Here is a 17478-nt window from a genome sequence, read left to right as displayed (position 1 = left end):
AGTTTAGGAACAAATGTCAGCACTTCACTAATGAATGTAATGCTGATTCATGTGCTTGTTTTGTAATGTGCATGTTGTGCGTTGCTATTTCCCATATTATTTGGCACTGATAGATGAAGAGTCTCAGGCAGGACCGAGGCTGCCAGCTGCTGACAGTGAGCAGGGAGAGAGCAGCAGAAGCTGGGCAAGAGCAGGGCACCTTCAGCCCCCTTCATCAGTCAGAAATCATTTGGGTGTCTGTGTGAAATGTCTGATTTTTAAAATCTTTTTGTAGACATATTTATTAAATGTTTAACAATTATATAGAAGAAAGACAATGTAAAGAACAAAACATGACAAAACAAAAATGAGTTGAAGTTATGAACTGTTTCTGAGAGACAAATAACACCAGGATCCTTTTTGTGTAGCTGACAGCTGGTAACTGTGCAGGGGCGGGTCTAGCAAAGTGTTGCCAGGGGGGCAGGTAGGGCATTAACAGGGAGAGGGGGGCACAAAGAAATACTTTTCTTTCTTGTTCTCATTTAAAATGTCTCGCTTTTAATAAATAATTATCTGAATCTTACAACAAACGTTTTCATCTGATGTAAAATGTATAGAAATCCATTATTGTACATAGTCATTTTTTAGGGTCCCATCATAATTTCTTCAGAAGTAAGTACTGCATATGATGCCAGTGTTTCCCACATTTTCTAGATTCTGCACCAGTACTGTGTGTAAAATGCATCAAAAAGTCAGTTTGATTCTTTCTCAGCTGTCTTTCTGTCTCCTTTCACTTTTTAAAGGTCGCCATGTTAGAAAACATATTTTGCCCTGCCGTGCTGTTTATTGATGTGGCAAATGAAAGGTTTATGAAAACATATCTAAATCTGTCATCAGTAATCAGCAATGATCATGTCTCACCTCTAGTCTCTGTCTTAATGTCAGGTTTCCACCGTGTGTTGTAGATGTTCAGGAGGTTAACTCGACCAACAGTCTACTTCCTGTTTAGAATAGCAGGACAGGGAGGATGGTGCAGGTTTAAGTTTATTAGACTGATGCATGTATACCAACAAGACAGCGTCCATCACTGTGACAACAGCGTTTGTTTTCATTCAAAGGCTTCATGGTTTTTCCTTTAATACCTGGGGGGCCGGTCTCCAGTCAAAATGCCCGCGACCATTTTTTGTCCCAGTCCAGCCCTGGTCAGGAGTCACAGTCAAGTGTGAGCTGCATGGCCCCTCTATGAACATTGTGGCTTTCCTAATGGCCCCTGTTGAGTCTAATTGTTGAATGTTGTCAATGTGTTTCTTAAATTTTACAGGTCTTAGTTCAATCTGTAGGATCAAGACATTCCTTTGATCCTGACCACCTCTCCACCCACTCTGTGCTGGGGGAGGATTATTGTCGACACATCTCTGTGAAGATTCTGTTTCTTGTGTGGTCAGCTTCCTGCCCTTTAGTGGCTTCACTGTGTTGTGCACGCTGAACCAATACAGGAAGTGAACCATATATTGGGTGTGGGGGAGATCACCATTTTATGGCTAAGGATGCTGTTAGAAACAGTTGGAAGTCACACACACAGAGAGACACACAAACACTAACTCCCTCAAACAGCTGAACTCCAATGATCCATGTAGCAAACACAAACTGTTATATCACCTTTGGGCTTTTGGAGCCTTGACCTGACTTTTAAAAAATAATTGGAAAAAAGCTCTATGCTGCTACAAAATGAAAAATAGATATTTGCAAAATTCTGCCCAAGTATGTATTTTACCTGGTTACTGCGTGTGGCGGGCGTGGTCTGCAGCGCCGCTGCAGGGGAGGCGGACGCACCTGAGCGGCACCCGCAATCACGCCTTAACGTCTGTGCTCTCTCTGCTGTTGTTGGTGTGTGTCGGGCTGTGAGCTGCAAAGCTACAGCCGGCTGTGTGCGCACAGCAACCGTGTGTGTAAAGTGGTCAATAAAGAGATGCTGAAAAGCGCGTTCATGCAAACATCGTCGGGTCTGCCGTGATATGTTTACAACGGGACTTCTGCTCCTGAACCTCTGCGCACAGCGTCTGCAGGTCGGGGCTGTACGAAGTCACTTTATCTCTACAGACTGTAAGCTGTCGCCTGTGAGGCGTGAGCGTGTTTGTTTGAACACAGTTCACGGTGGAGAACAGCTGCTGACATAATGTGGATCCCAAGATCCATAACTGGCCTACCTGGGGCTGAAAGTCTCCATAAATGCAGGCGTTTCGGCGGCTACACCGGCTTCCACGAGTGTGACGCTTATTTTGAGAAAATAATAGAATATAAATGTATTTTTATATTTCAATATCACAATAATCTTCCAATGTAGAACTACAAGTTAAAAAAGAAGTAACATAAATCAAATCCACTTCAGCTAAATACTTCTCATTTATTTCCATCTTACATGCTGTGACTGCAGCCATTCCCACATCTCTGTGAATGGGACTCATGGACATGGATCAGTGGTTGTTGATCAATGGTCCTGAGAATCTGCATAATTAAGATGAAGGAATGGAGCTCCCAGCCCATCGTTCCTGCAGCTGCTTTCAGTCTTTATGCAAATGTCCTGTTTGTAAGACTGAAACCTGCAGCTGAGACTGAAGACGTCACCTGATGATGACGACACGTTTCTCCCACAAAACGCTGCGTCCAGATGAACAGAAGCAACAGACTCACTTTCCTGGATGATTGAGATGCATCAAGACTTCATTGTGTGTTACTTCTCATTCAGCACAGACACATTATTCCTGTTAGGTCATGTCAGCTGTCACTCAGTACAAGCACAACTGTGAACAACACAAACTTCTCTTCAATGTGTCACAGAAACACTAAGTGTGAGAGCCTGTATGACACACAGGACAGACTGTAAGCTCTGCTGGCTGCACAGCACTTTGTAGCAGTTTTCCAACATGTCCTCCACCCGTGATGTCAGTGGTGGGACCCCAGTCACAGCACTCAGCACCACCTCCTTTAAATGGATTTTATAGCAGTTCCTCCCGTTACTCGGTGCAACGCTTCTTAAATGTGTTTTTGCAGGATAAAACACAGCAGGTGGTGTAGAGAGGACGTCAGCTGACGGAGCAGAGGGAGGCAGACTGTGGATAAATGACAGAGTGAGAGGAGAGCAACCATGACAGAAGCACAGGTGTGGCAGATAGAAGTGGCTTTATAGACACTTATTGTCAGTCCTCGTGCATGCTGTGGAAATAAGTGTCTGTGTCATGAGGTGACATGTGAGCTTATCTTTGGTCAATAAAGCTGAACGACCAGTTTTCGCTTTGCTTGTTACGCTTGTTTAGTGACGTCTGGGTTTCTGTGGAGCCCGAATTTTGATGAGTTCTGGTGAAATCATCTGAGATCATCTGAGCATCGGTGAAGAGTCAGCAGAGAAAGTGTGGGACAGAAGTTTGCTTTGGACACATGGACTGAAATCAAAAAGTAACAAACAGGATTTCCAATGGACAGTATGGAGAAGTGAAAGTACACAAAGGCTGTGCTGGAACACGTGTGTTACACTTTTTGACAGCTGAGAACAAAACACAATATTTTGCATCATCTCTGCAGTGTCTCTTCTTTCCTCTGCTGTTGTGCTTTTAGCTCCAAACTGTTTCAAATGGTTTGTCAGCAAGCTGACCTCTGACCTCTGCAGTACTAACTCCTGACCCGTACAAAGAGCGGGCGTTTCTGACCTTTGACCTGCAGCTGTATGTCTCTCAGTCTCAGTTCTTCTCTCCGTCACTGATGGAGCAGGTGTAGTTGCTGCTGACAGTCAGTCGTTTGTTTTCTCAGAGTGAGGCTGAAGTCTGAACTGTTCAGAGCATCAGGTCTCATCAACGTGCGCTGCTGTAACGCCGCTTTGTCCTCTGAGATCACCAGGTATGAAACCTGAGTGCTGACAGAGCAGCATGTTCCCCCTCATTCACCTCCACCACCACAGCCAAGGCATGCTGGGAAACTGAGGACACACAGACGGAGAACTGAAGTGTCTGCTGTGTGTTCATCTCAGAGTCCTCACAGGTGACACATTAGCTCCAGAACACCAAGCCAGGTGTTTGAAGCCTGACAGGGATTCTTCCCATCCAGAGGGAGGATTTAGCTGCACAACAATGAACATTAGTGTGTAGTTTAGAAACACAGACTGTGCCTGCACTGCATCTAGTGAAGAAAAGTGTTACTGCCAGAGAACGAGGCTCCTTTAAAGCAGCTGATATTAAGGTTGAAAAATCAACAATAAGCTGATGTAATCAACGTTTCACAAAATGGTCAGCAGCTAAAATCTGGAGCCGTTCTTTGGTGGTAATTAACAGTTTGTTCTTGTTAGCTAATTATGTAATTAAAGGTAGCAGCAGAAGCCTTGTGTTGAAAGCCCATTCACTCACACATTCACACAGTATGTGTGTGTCTGTGTTACACTGTGGACATCCCTTCTGTTGGAGCGCCATCTTGTGGCAGGTTTAAGAAATGTTCTTCTTGTAAATCCAAACTGATGCACCTCCATAGCAGACTGTGGAGGCTTTCAGTGACATGAAGACTTGATTTATACTGTCATATTCTCCTGTTACACAAAGCACAGCACGCTGAACATGGATGAACTGAAACTCCCAGCATCTGACTGAGGAAAAGCACAAATCATTCTCACACTGACTCCTGCTTGATTTTAGATTTGCTTTCAAATCCTCACACTTTCATATGAAGCACTAAATGGGCTCCAGACTGTTTATCTCAGCTTCCTGTCAAACACACTGCTGCTCACACCGAGGCTCAGTTTACTCCTCCAGCCTGGCTTAACCTGCTGTCTGTTAAAAACAGTCCCACACTCCTCTGTTTAATCCTTCTGATCAGACTCTTTGATTTTGTATTGTTTTTACCTGAAGTTGTGTTTTTGACATGGTTCTGTCTGTGAAATAAAGCTCACACACACACTGCTACAGTCCTTCATACACTTAGAAACGAAGCTGCTCCTTTCCTCAGTGCTGACACATAAAGAAGAGTTGGTTTTATATCCAACACGTTTCTGTTCCAGAAAACAGCTTCAGCAGCCTCTGAGTCTGAACTTGGAGTTGGTTATAAGCCACAGGCCTGTGTGCACAGCAATGAGGAAATATAATGCAGTAAGTGAAACATGGATGTGTGGAACAGATTATCCCAAAGGTTGATTCTGTTCATCTGGACGTTCTCAGTGAAACATTTGGTCTCTCGGTCAGGTGACTCCTTTAGTCTCAGCTGACTGCAGCTTTCCAAACCTTTGTCACTGGATCACTCACTTCATCTCCAACGTGTCCCTGACACAGACAGCTGGAGCCGTTACAGCAAAATCATTGATCATCGTTTTTAGAACATTAGCTGGTGTTGGTGGGCAGGCTAGCAGTGCTAATTGTTAGCACTAGTTCTGCTGCTCTCCCTTTGTCTCTGTTATTGTTGGTCTTTAGTGAACAATATAAAGTGTCTTCATGAGACTGTTGCCTAATGTTCAAATGTAGATAACACCACCTGCACCAACCTGTTACACAGCACAACCCTCTGGTGTAGCTTTGCCCATACGGTAAAAAAATATATTTTAAAATACATTTTAAAATATATTTATATATTTAAAATGTATTTTAGCACATATATTTTTTGGCCATTTTTTGTATATTTTGAAATATATTAATAAAATATATTTCAAAATACAATTTAAATGTATTTAAAATCATTCAAAAAAATATAAATTTAACCCTTCATATATTTCTAAGAAAACACATTCACATTTAACATCTGAAAGAAATCTTTATTTGATGTTTAAAACATACATATAGCATATCAATCAAGCAAGGAATATTCATTTTATAAGTTTATTCTCATTACATACTTAAACATTCTAAAAGAAACACACACACATATACATATATGTGTGTATATATATATATATATATATATATATATATATATATATATATATATATATATATATATATATATATATATATATATATACACACAGTCTCAGTTCCCCCAGCTTTCACGGCAATCCTCAAAGCCCTTCTGGACACGCTGGGAAACCCCTTCCTTACCCCCACTGTAACAAACAAAAGTCACAGTTCTATTACTTTTATCAGAGTTAAAATAAAAATGTGATTTATGTTAGCTGGCTTCATTTAGCAAACAGATATTTCTGTTTATACAGATACAGATATTAATACAGATATATTTTACGCATAATTTACCTCTTTTTTTTCCTAGATGGGAAGTCTATCCAGTTCACATTACAGTAATGCTAACACCCCTTTTGGTCGTCTCTCCTTACCTTCCAGCATTCATAAATCTGTTGACCTTCTTTGTCTGAGACCAACCACTACAATGCATCATCACCTATTTGTATTGGTAACTTACTTTACAACCTATTTTAATGGTTGCAAAGTAAGTTACTTGTGCTGTATGCAATTTTAGATACACAGAAAGTCTTCACTTACTATATATGGCTGTCATAGTGTCCTTATCAAGGGCAGTTCTTCACTCTGCGCCGATGTCCGTTTTGCTCTGTCCTCCTATAAAAAGCATGAACATTTGAGTGTTTGACTAGTTTTAGATTTCCAAAAATTTGATATTTGTACAACTAAACATTTGAACTACAATATATGCTATTGAGCGATACTTTTATGGGTAATTTTTGGTAAAGAAACTGGTGACAGAGTTGTAGGCTTTTTAAAGTACTATTAGCTAACCATTTGAACTGACTTTCAAAGCTGATTACCTTTTAAATTGCTGTGGATCAAAACCTCCAGTGGGAAGGCGGCCATTAGAAGAACACGCACCATTGAACCTGAAAATAACAAAAACAAACAAAAAACAGAACAATATATAAGAGTCCGGTAGGGTAATAAATCTCTTCTGAAGCAATATAGTCATTTTGGGTGAAAAACAAAACATTCCTCTAAAATATATATACTGACATCAGCAATCAACATCATGATTGTAATTATTTCCTTTTTAGTACATCTACTGCTGTTTGCATGTGTCAAGCACTACGACTGTATCTATGCATATAAATTCACCATATATATCCAGCAAAAATGTTTTGTTATAGGAAAACAAACAAAGGCATTCAATCAGAGGTGAGACATTAATTGGGAATATGAATTATAGGTGAACTATTCTTTACCTACTAGCAATCAAGCTTCTTTAACCAAGAAGCTTGAAATATTTGAATGTAAAATAAATAAATAAATAAATAATAATAAAAATAACATGATGTAATTAAAATGCACAACTTACATTAAGGAAATCTGCATTTGTATCCACAGGCTAAAAGTAAAACAGTAAATGTGTTAGTGATAGTACAGGTATTTGTAAAAAAAAAAAAAAAAGAGGCAGTAACTGTGACGCTTCTAGTGGGATGCTAAATGCAGAGATTTATATTTACAGTATAATACTGCATGTACGGGTAGCTGTGTTGTGAACTGTAACTGAATATTAGAGAATCTCAGAGAAATTAAATGTATATATTTTTTGAATTTATCAATCATAAAACTGTGTGTTTTGAAGGCCTGTTACGATAACGACTTTTTGTTGGTCGGTATATTGCCCCATAAACAATTGCGACAAGTTATGTCATTGTCATTTTAAGACCATTTTATGTATGTATAATCATAATATAACACCATAATAATGCAAGATCTACACACTTTCAATTGACAAACCAACATCTAATTCTTAAAGTATTTAGATCATTGAAATTAGGAATCAAAATATTAGATACCTTAAAAACTTGAATAAATAGTAAATTTTCTAACAAATAGAAAACAATGTTATTTAATGTTATTGTTTTGTTATCATTATATTTTATTTTTGTAAATATAATGGCGGATAAATTACATCATCAACAATTATTGAGGTCATGTACATGTACTGTGTGTTAAGTCGATATATCGATTATTGTGATAGGCCTACTGTTTTGGTATCATAACGAGCTTGTCAAACATGCATGACCACTAAACAATGTCTAAGCAGTAGTATTGGTCTGAATGACAACAAACATAACTAGTGTTTTGGAAAAGCTGTTAGAAAACAGTTATTTCAATAATTATGATTAGCATGTGACACAGACACCGCATAAAAAACTACAACAACAAATACTTACTTTAGGAGGATGGGGGAGGGCAGCATGAGGTTGAGACTTTGACATCTGTAAGAAACAAATTCATGTATTACAAACAAGTCACTTAAAAATACATTAATGTGGCAGACTGTTCCCTGTTCAGATGCAGTGTATAAGTACAATCAGGGCTGTCACAACAATGGGGTGGGGCCAAGTGGCTGCAACCCTAGGTACAATGTGCAGGTATATATAATTACATATAATATATGTGAATAAAGCAAGAATCTGTTTAGGTTAGTCACTGTGCTGACTGATGCTTGCTAGGTTTATATGATTGCAAACTGCACAAAAACAACAACAGCAACAACATTAATGACAATGACAAACAAAATTACTTACATTTATGTAAATCTCACATTAGGAAGATCTGCATTCGATTTCATGGGCTGAAATAAATAGGCAGAAACATTACTGCTAAAAAAATAAAAAACAAAAACTCTAAAAAGCCTAAAAATGACTTAAAAAGCAAGGAAATGTGGAACATTGTAATTAGCGAACATTAATAAAGCATAACTGTTCTTTGTTTCTAACCTTGGTAAGTACTCTGTAGCCAGAAGGAGAGGTAGGATTTCTGTGAAAGCCAAATTAAATGTGAATAGGCTTTGATAGTTATTGAGAAGGCAGAATAATAAGAAAAGGCAAAAGTACGTCACAATATAATTAATTAAGTTACATATTTTGATTACCAAATTATGGAAGCGTGGAGCTGCCACCCAGGCAAAAGAAAAATAGAGCTGTATCACGTTATGACGTGAAATGTTTATTGTTCTAACATTATGCTTTTCATGTTTGTATAATACAGTGGTTCTTAACCTTGTTGGAGGTACCGAACCCCACCAGTTTCATATGCGCATTCATTGAACCCCTCTTTAGTGAAAAATAAAGTGTGTTTTTTTTTTTCAAATTAGACGTAGATATGTTTTTTACTGGTGCACAAAATGAGCTGTGCACGTCACAGCGGAGGCTCTGCCGAACCCCTGAGACCAACTCACCGAACCCCTAGGGTTCGATCGAACCCAGGTTAAGAACCACTGGTATAATATAATATCACATTATTATAATATACATAATTGTCACGTTCGCACAATATTGTACGGACGTGATAATTATGTACATTTTTCGTACAATGTTGTTCAAACATGTTCAAACATGATAGTATATTGTTAGAACGATAAACTTTTCACGTTATAACGTGATATACTTATATTTCTCTTTTGCCTGGGTGGCAGCTCTACGCTTCCGTTCCAAATACACGAGAATAAAGTAATATTATATGGGAAAAGGCACCTGCTAGCTTGATGATGGAGGCTTCTTAGACTGGCCACCCGCCTTGGCTTCTTGTCGCCACTCCACGAAATAAAGGTCCGTTTCCTCCATGCCGGCTAATTATTCATCCTCATTAAAATCTCGTATATGTTCAGTTGGCAGAATTGAGAATTTTACATCTTCCAACCACTTAATTAACGCGAACATAATCGGCTTGTTTCTTCCCGTCTCCTGTATCCGGCCGTTCCTCTCGCTGTCAGATTTCGCGCCTCAGAGACGTCGTTATTTTTCAAAAAAAAAAAAAAAAAAAGAAAGAAAGAAAGAAACAGCAACAACTACTAAAGAGAGTTTTTGCACGTTCATTGCACATTTGTGGGAATGTTTAAATATTTAATTTTTATTAATTACTTTTCATTATATCTTTATTTTTTAAACCACCGTGGCAATGCGCATGCGCATACACTCCTGCATGCAAAGGGCTTTGGAGTTGACGTAATGTCGCAATGCATTGTGGGAGCGCAGCACCATCTTGGCAGGTGACGAATCAAAACAAGATTGCTACGAACCATTCTGAAACATAGCTCAAAAGAAAATGACGGTATAGAGACAGATTCTGTCCAGATGCAAAGAGACGGTACTTGATTGTTGAAATGTGGACCCGTATGAAATATAGCCGTGGAGTAGAAACCCTGAAGACCAAACCGCTATTGACTTAGCATGATCTACTCTCATACCTTGTCTGTGGAGTCAGAGCATACACGGCGCACCAATTTCGCAATTATAAATCTCTGGAGGCGCACATCCAATTCACCAAGGACTGGGTACAAGATTTGGCTATTTTTAAGCCTCCACGTTGTGAGTACGGTGTCATTCAAGCAAAGGTAAGTCAGCTTGAGTACTGCGAGTAAAATGCGTTTGATTCCCCCCAACATTCAAATTAGTGCTAGCAAAAATTCATTCGTGAGGGGGAAATTACAGTGAGAACATGTAGAGGCTCTGTTAGAGGGATAACATAGTGAGTTCAGTGCATTGATGTGACATTGTCCTGAAGGATTTAGTTATTCTTTATGGTTAAAGAAATTGCCCTAATTAATTCATATTTATTATAAATAATCCTAATTACACATCTTGCTTCCTTGTTTGTGTCCTGTGTCACTAAAAATACATTCTGTTTTAGTTTTATACATTGATTAATGACCTGCAGAATCTCCTTGTCATATTAGGTGTCCATAATTGTCACTTAAAGTTGAACTTTATGTTTTCTCCCTCTTGAAAGTGATTACATCCTTGCATTACATACTTTAGGTTCATTTTTTGCTGATAGGTTTCTAAAAAGAAACATGCAGATTTAGAATATAACATGCAGCGTTCTATAGATGGATACATAAAAACACTTTATTTGTTACATTTATGATAAATGGATTTGAAAGTAAATAAAACACATTTGTGTCGGACTTGGCTTATTAAAGTTCTTGTCTTTAAATGAACTTTGTCTGTGTGTGTTTTAGGTCCTGCACTCTTAAAGACTGAATTGCAGCATTGCAGCCACAGGTCATTGTGAGCATCACAGGGAAGGTTGAAGCCGCCCACTGCAGCTGTATGGCTAGAGTCGTGAAGACTTGCAGCCATGTCACTGCTCTTCTGTTTAATGTAGAAGCAACAGTGAGGATCTGTGGCACAAGGACTGTTACAGATGAACCTGCATACTGGGTTTTGCTGGGTAATATGACCAAGATACAGCCAGAAGTTGGCCATAAGATAGACTTCTCCTCTTCAGCTGCCCAAAAAAAGGTTCTTGATCAAAACATAAACAGACCATTCGTTGTGACAGGTAAAAGAAGCCATCCTCAAAAAAGAAAAGTTCCACCTGCTACTGTGGAGGAGTTGGATCAACTGATGGGACAATATTTTTCCAAGCATAGTTCTGTTCTGAATAACCCATAATGTTTTAATTTAGGGGGCCATGTAAATACTTTGCATTTACTGAATATGTACTTACTAAATACCACTGTTCAAAAGTTGAATAAAGAAACAAAGAAATGTTTGCCTATTTTTAATTAAAAGCACTTTGTCGAACATCACATCAGTTACAATGTAGAAAAAATGTTATGTATAGTTTACAAATGACAAAATGTTCACATAAAATCATGACAGCATTTGTATAATATCACCCACTACTAGCATTCTGTAATTTACTGTCTCTTTTGAAAACTTATCACTACATAAACAGCACAAGACTTAAGAGTATTTAACAAAACCTTTTTTCTGTGGTTTTACTACCACACTGGGGCACATGTTCACCAAAAGGCAGCAAACCTTTGCCATCTTATCCAGGAAGGTCACCTTTTTACCCACACATGGAAGAAGTAATCTGATTGGCATGGTGGTATGTAGCATGTAGTTTGAAGCAGGGATTTCGTAGTGCCCCATGTGTAGTGTTGGAACCCAGTCAGGATTTGTTTCATTCATTTCATAGGCTGGTTTGTTGCAATAATGCCAAATAATTAGCAACTCTATAAATAGAAGGTAGTTCTGCATGTTTGTTCTAAGTTTGTGCTATTGAAAATAAAATTAACAGGCTATAAATAATAATATGAACTTATTTAGAACTTACCTGAATGAAAATACTGGAGCACACCAACAGATATCTGTGGCTGGTAGAGAACTGAATATCAGCTCGTCTCGCAGCTGCTATCCAGGCTAGACGCCTTCTTTTGGTAACATCCAACACATAAGCTCCCTCATGATGCTTCCAGGTGAGGAAACAATGAAAAGAGAGCCTGTTTTCAAGCTTATTCCTTTGTCGGTAGTGCAATCTAACATTACAACCGACCACACAGCAAGCATTTGTTTGGCCTGCTAATATGGCGCCTTGACCAAAAATCCTGGCTACGCCCCATCCCGTAAGATCACGCTCCAGAGCCCTATTAACGTACGGATCTAGAAAGAAGACGCTGCATTTTTAACTCTGAGGGAGATGGAGAATGAGCCTATTTCCAAAACAGTGGAGTGTGTTCCTTTAAGTACTAAATTGTATATATTGTCAAAAACTAAAGTGTACATAGCAGTTGTTGTATCTTGTTTACTGTATCACTGACAGATAATTTCAAAGTCAATGAACGCTACATTATAGTGAGATATTGTGTAATGTGAAATACTGTAAGCAAATGAATAAACAACCTAATTCGTGATAGACCTTTGACTCTGTTTTGTTTGAATCCAACTGTTTTTTGCAGATGTGCATAAAACATGTTACTTTTAGTATTGTTATCATTATCATCATTATTGCACTAAATATATTTTAAATAAAGGATACTTTGATATACATTCTACTGTAAGGTTGGAAATGTATTTTCTTCACCCTAAAATATGTTTTGAAATGTATTTTGGTTTGAAAGAAATATATTTTCAATTTCAAAAATATATTTTTTTGGAGCATCACAAATACAAAATATATTTACCATATATTTGAAATATATTTTGGCCAGGAAAAATGTATTTTTTTACCGTATGGGTTTGCTGCTGCTGACTTTGAAAATCACACCAAACATGGAATCAAATATATCGACTCAGCTTAGACTACAGAGAAGCTCGGCACTGCTCACAAAACTCAACACAAAAGGCTTTTTAAAGACAACAATCACTTTGACAGACACACAAACACGACTGAGTACAGAGCAGCTGCTGGTTTGAAGCCACAGAAATGTTCAAATGTTTAAACACACTGCAGCGTTGCAGCCGTGATGCATTTGTGCTGCTAAGGCCACACACATCAGCTGCCTTACATTTTAGTACCAGTTCATCTCTGACCATGGCAGCACAGTCTTTCCAGTACAGTGATGTTGGTGGGGACAGTGGGGACTGATTGTTCATTGGCTGTAAGCCGGTCACATGGACGTTTAACTGGTGCTTTGGTTGCTCTGTAGTCTGTTGTGCCTGTGAGCTGCTCCTAAAATGAGACAGATTATAATTGTCACCATTCTGTTAATGACTCTTATTATGTGCGCTCTCCTCCACTGTCACACTAAACACATTAAACCTTTATTTTTGTGTAAAGTCAGGATTTATTGGCTCTTCTTAAAAGCGTCATGAAGTGCAAAACTCAGCAAACATTATACAAAAGTAGATTTAGAAGCTGAACAGAACTGAAAACATTTAAAGTGACAGTCAGCACAAATCCAGCTGACATCTCCATCCAACCCAAGTCTTCATTTAAAGTCATTATAACTGTGACACACGTTTGTTACAGTATTAATCCTGCCTGATGCTGCAGGGCCAACATCATGAAACAGGCTCAGCATTTATTTCCATTATGAAACTTTATCATTAAAAACAAACCATTGTTCTGCAGTCGTCCCAGGACTGTGGGTCAAACGTTCTCTCCACATGTTTAAGGCTGAGCTCACTTTATCGTCTGCCTGAAGGAGGGAAGCAGATGTTACTAAACATCACAATAAAACATATGAAATGTGTGCACATGAGGAACGTCTGCACTGTTAAAGCCATGCAAACATCTTCACACATGAAGCAGCAACACCTCTCAGTTTAGCAGCAGCTGGTAAAAGCCACAGTGATCCTGGAGCCTCCCTGAAGGACTCGTTCATCAGTAACTGTCAGGAGGACGATTAAACCTGCTGCACACGTCCTGTAGTTACACACTCGGGAGGAAAGACGACGTCCTCGCTCTGCAACATGATCTGTGTTTCATCCAGGACGCTCAAACACAGATTGGTTTCCAAATATTAGACGCACTGGTTCTTCATGCGTTTCTACCTGAGCACTCAGAGTCATTTCTACAACAGGCCTCCTTCACCTGCTGGTGCCTCTGTTTCTGTGTTTGGCTGTTTCCATCAGTGCCTGATGTTTGTGATCTTTGATCTGTTCTGAAGTCTCTCTTTGTAACACAAATGTTGTTTGGCTTCTTTTGCAAACAAGGCAAAAGAACTTTAATGGATTCATTTGCTGATCTTACTTTTCTGATGCAAAGCCGTCCTTTCAACGCTTTAGAAAGAAAACCAAACAATGTTTTTAAAACTTTCCCAAAATGTAAAAGCTATTAAAACCATAAACTTCTGCTCCTTGATCATGTGATTCTTCTTCTAGACTGTCTGTAATTGTTATTGCTGATTGTCAATAAAGTTGTTTTTTATAAGTTATGTTGTAAAGGAAGCTTGTGGCGAGGGAGGAGGGGCGACTAAAAGCAGGTTCATATAGTGGGAAAGTCCTCAGGTCATGTGAGGATATTTACTGATGCGTCAACACTGTCAGATAAAAGAACGGCTGCTGCATTTGTTCTCCCACAAATAAGTTTGGTGATGAGTAAAAGAATTACAGATGATGTGGCAGTTTATACTGGGAGCTGGTAGTGATGTTACTGGCTTGAACTGGGTGGAGGACGCACTAATATGCAGGTATGTGGTTTGCTGGGACTCTAGCAGCGTGCTAGTGAGCACAGGTGATATGTCTTCAGACTCTAGGCAACATATTGTTTTTGATATACTTCATTTACTGTATAGAATCAAACACAGAGGGATAGAAGTGGATTTCTTATGGCTCCCTGTGAATATCGGTGTTGATGCAATGAACAGGACGATAAGTTTAAAAAGGTGCAGCAAGAAGAAGTCGTGCAGGTTTGACTATAAAATACAGTAAAAGTGAGGTGAAGAGTATAATGAAGGTAAAGATGAAGGACGAGTGGCAGGCACACTGGGACAGAGACGGGAAAGGCAGATATTATACAGAAAACAGTCGTGTAGAAGAAGCTGCAGCAGAGACCAGGATGGAATCTGGAGAGTCAGAGTTGGTCACACAGGCTTGAATAGCACACTTAAAAAGGTAAACATGACACAGGAAGTGTGACTTCTGTGGACCAGAGGAGACGTTTGACGGGTTGTTAGTGTCGTCAGGATGCTGGATGGAAACGCTGTGCCTGATAGGATGATTACAGGCTGGACTTTGTCTTCCTGTTACAGATGGATCCAGGCCCTGGATGACTGCTGGACACACATGACCCACACTAGGCTGCCTTCATCCATCCTTTCCTCCTTCACTGAGACTCAGAGTCAGCATGTATGTATTTATCAGTGATTTGAATCCTTTCATTACAGAGTGAAGTTAAAGTAGACGTGTGAACACACTAATAAACACAAAGGGACACAACTACTACTCCATGATGGAAAGCTGAAGTATTACACAGCTTTATGAACCTCCTGTTATCCTGGTAGACGAGTACAGCAATAAATCTTTTACTTGAACATCTTCTGGCTCCAATAAGCTTTGAAATGTGACCATGAAGTTAGAGACACACTGACTGAAACCCACAGCTGTGACTGTGGATCACATCCACACACAGTGTAGCTGCTGTCTCTGTGTGAGCCTTTGCACTGCTGCTCGCAGCACCGTTATATCACTCAGCACTCGCTGCTGTTATTGAATCCACTTTTTACTGTCCGTGCAATCAAGCTCCTCTGCAGAGCTAGAAAATATCTTCGAACCAGTTTATGTGTTAGGGGATCCTTTGCAGCTGTGACTGTTGCCTCTGTTTTTGTCCTTTGGTTCCTGGGAGCCTTTTACATTTCCATCAGCAACAAATATCTGAACAGGCTTTATTGTAGGAAATACAGGAGTAAATAGTTGTCATTATTTATTAGATGTTGTTAAAGATGATCAGATGTTTGTTTAGTTTAATGCTGTGGCTTCAGTCAGCATCACTGTGCTGTATAGTTTTATTTTTCTGATCCTTCTGTTAAAGTTGCTGAATAAAAGCTGGTTGGTCTGCACCTCACCTCTGCCTCGAGCCTCCTTCTTTAAAGCAGCAGAGGCTCTTCATTCAGGTATCACAGCTCGAGTTGTTCTGCAGGAGACCCAGAGTACTGTCCTTGGTCCATAATGACATTAACTTTGATTCATGTCAGCCTGAACGTCTGTGATGAACACACTATCAGCATCACTGACATATTTCATCATTTAAAAACACTTCCTGTCACTGTGGTGGTTACAGTGACATCATGCAGTTTGTGCTTTGACCTCCAGAGGGCGACAAATCAGCACAGACAGAGAGCTCCATTCAAACTTTGCTGCCATCAGGAATAATTCTTCAAATATAATCATCAGTGTTTGAGCAGTTATGATATCAGGGACAATCTAGACATGTGTGACAATACTGAACATGTCACATGACACACCTCAAACATCATGTGATCCACTCTCAGTCTGCACTTTCATTCATGACTTCATGAATTTATGATCAGTTTACTCCTGAAATATTCAAATGCTGCAGGGTGAAGAACAACAAAGTGCTGACACATGTTTGTGTTTCAAACAGGAAAACCAGCAGAAATAAATCATCTTTGGACAACATGACAGAGATTAGTGAGTTTCCAAGTTGCACTTGAATGCAGCACAGACAGATTCTGATGTTCGTGGTTGTAAACGTGTCCTCAAACGCCGCTCTGACTCTTTCCTTCCTGCTCAAAGTTCCTCTTTTCTGAACTTGGTGTTTGTGCCTGACGCTGATCGTCTCCGTGTGGAGCTCCGTGTGAAGGTAACGTTAGCAGTGTGTAATGTTTCCTGGCTAACATCAGCTGTGTGCAGCTCAGTTCCAGCACAAATCTGCCGCTCCATAGTTCACGGTAACGGACTCATGAGGTCGACCGTTAAACGCTCTCCCGCCATTTTGTCTGTGTGCGCGGATGTGTACGTTTTTGTTACCACTGTCATCTCATCAATAGCCTATTTGTAAAAGATCTCTGTTCATAGTTTAGTTGGATTTTAAAACTCTGTAGTTGGACAGTTTTATTTTGGACTGATGCTAAAATTCTTGCTGATTGTTTCTGTCGAGGTTTTGTACTTGACATCCGCCATTTTGGATGTGATAAGCTGTAGAGAGTGCGTCCAAAAAGAGAAACCAGAAAGAGAACCTGTTTTATTAATAACCTCTTGCAAATAGAAGAATATGAAAAAAACAACAACAAATAGGATAAAACCTTTAAATTACTTGAATTTTTAAAATCACCATCATCTGTTAACACAAATTTGATCATTTCAAATTTTTGTTTTCATTTTCTCTTCCCAGTTACTTCTTT

The 17478-nt window shown here is 39.3% G+C and overlaps 2 protein-coding genes and 1 long non-coding RNA gene across 4 annotated transcripts in view; 1 reads left to right on the top strand and 2 right to left on the bottom strand.

Moving 5' to 3' along the window:
• LOC146672608 (uncharacterized) overlaps positions 1 to 17478 on the bottom strand; it is a 322020-nt gene that overhangs the window by 27665 nt on the left and 276877 nt on the right. The window lies entirely within an intron of this gene.
• Positions 1 to 17478, top strand: part of LOC146672618 (uncharacterized) — a 117551-nt gene that overhangs the window by 91605 nt on the left and 8468 nt on the right. The gene's annotated exons all lie outside the window — the stretch shown is intronic.
• LOC146672619 (uncharacterized) lies at positions 6027 to 9853 on the bottom strand. Of its 2 annotated transcripts, XR_014910585.1 has the most exons (8): positions 9416 to 9853; positions 8660 to 8699; positions 8468 to 8514; positions 8111 to 8155; positions 7246 to 7275; positions 6725 to 6793; positions 6444 to 6518; positions 6027 to 6049 (listed from the first exon to the last, which is right to left on the bottom strand). It is a non-coding gene; the product is annotated as an uncharacterized LOC146672619 (long non-coding RNA). The 2 variants fall into 2 exon arrangements; XR_014910584.1 differs by lacking the exon at positions 6027 to 6049 and having other exon boundaries at positions 6062 to 6518.

The sequence above is a fragment of the Rhamphochromis longiceps genome, linkage group LG3 (assembly GCF_057381845.1).
Source record: "Rhamphochromis longiceps isolate RC_006_pf linkage group LG3, R_longiceps_female_GT1.1, whole genome shotgun sequence".
NCBI lineage: Eukaryota > Metazoa > Chordata > Actinopteri > Cichliformes > Cichlidae > Rhamphochromis > Rhamphochromis longiceps.
This window is presented reverse-complemented; position numbering and strand designations above follow the sequence as displayed.